The sequence below is a fragment of the Schistocerca nitens genome, chromosome 5, assembly GCF_023898315.1.
Source record: "Schistocerca nitens isolate TAMUIC-IGC-003100 chromosome 5, iqSchNite1.1, whole genome shotgun sequence".
NCBI classification, from domain to species: domain Eukaryota; kingdom Metazoa; phylum Arthropoda; class Insecta; order Orthoptera; family Acrididae; genus Schistocerca; species Schistocerca nitens.
The window spans coordinates 502,538,627-502,540,129 of NC_064618.1; the positions used below are offsets into that span (position 1 = coordinate 502,538,627).

Sequence of the window (1,503 nt, forward strand, 5' to 3'; positions counted from 1 at the left end):
CTACAACGTGGCCGTCCACATCAGCTGATGTTAATCGGTGTGACTTCTGGCTGTGGGGTTATCTGAAAGATGTTGTGCTCGTTGCTTTAATAACAAACCTAGCTGATTCGAAGAGACGCGTTGCACAACGCATTCTGAGCGTAACCCCTAAGACACTCCGATCCGTTGTGGAACATGCTGTTTCTCGATTTCACCGGACAGAAAACGGTGGCAGCATATTTAACAAGTTTTATGGCTGCCTCACGACAATTATAAACTGATGGCATTTTGCTCTTCATGCGGTTTGTGGCCTCAGGATAGTAAAAACCGATTCTTCCAATCCGACGTGGTACGACCTTGCTGTTGCGGATGGGCTTACCCAACTAACAATGCCAGAACTTGCCCAGTCACTCACATTAAACAGTACGAATGGTCTAATCTGCAGCTCAAACTGTAGCCATCGTATTACGATTCACCTGTCATTTGTAGCCAGCCCCATATATGTTTGGACTGCTACAGCACCATGTATTGGTTAATTTTTCGTTAAAGTTTCTTCCGTAACATTTCGCCGTCTTTCAATAACATTCTTTCACATTTCCCGTCATTTTGAGCAGTAGTTCTCTTTCTACATCTTTTTGAAACTGGGCCGGCCGAAGTGGCCGTGCGGTTAAAGGCGCTGCAGTCTGGAACCGCAAGACCGCTACGGACGCAGGTTCGAATCCTGCCTCGGGCATGGATGTTTGTGATGTCCTTAGGTTAGTTAGGTTTAACTAGTTCTAAGTTCTAGGGGACTAATGACCTCAGCAGTTGAGTCCCATAGTGCTCAGAGCCATTTGAACCATTTTGAAACTGGAACTATAATTATTGACACCCTGTGCACAGAGGCAAGGGCCTTGCCGCAGTGGATACACCGGTTCCCGTCAGATCACCGAAGTTAAGCGCTGTAGGGCGTGGCCATCACTTAGATGGGTGACTATCCGGGTCGCCACGCACTGTTGCCATTTTTCGGGGTGCACTCAGCCTCGTGATGCCAATTGAGGAGCTACTCGACCGAATAGTAGCGGCTCCGGTCAAAGAAAACCATCGTAACGACCGGGAGAGCGTTGTGCTGACCACATGCCCCTCGTATCCGCATCCTTAGATGAGGATGACACGGCGGTCGGATGGTCCCGGTGGGCCACTTGTGGCCTGAAGACTGAGTGCTGTGTCCAGAAGGTATGATTAACTAAATGATAACATTTACACGGAAGCACCAAGGAAACTGGTATTGGCATGTGCATTCAGATACAGACATGTAAACAGGCAGAATACGAAGCTGCAGTTGGCAGCGCCTATTTAAGACAATAAATGGCTGGCGTTGTTGTTATATCGCTTATAGCTGCTACAATGGTACGTTATCAAGATTTAGGTGAGTTTCAACGTTGTGTTATAGTCAGCGCACAAGCAATGGGACACGGCATCTCCGAGATAGAGATGAACTGGGGATTTTCCCGTACGACCACTTCAAGAGTGTACCGTGAATAT

The 1,503-nt window shown here is 47.8% G+C and overlaps 1 pseudogene; it reads left to right on the forward strand.

The window, feature by feature from the left end:
- The first annotated feature begins 862 nt into the window (after positions 1–862).
- On the forward strand, positions 863–980 carry LOC126261316 (5S ribosomal RNA; annotated as a pseudogene).
- Positions 981–1,503: the final 523 nt, after the last annotated feature.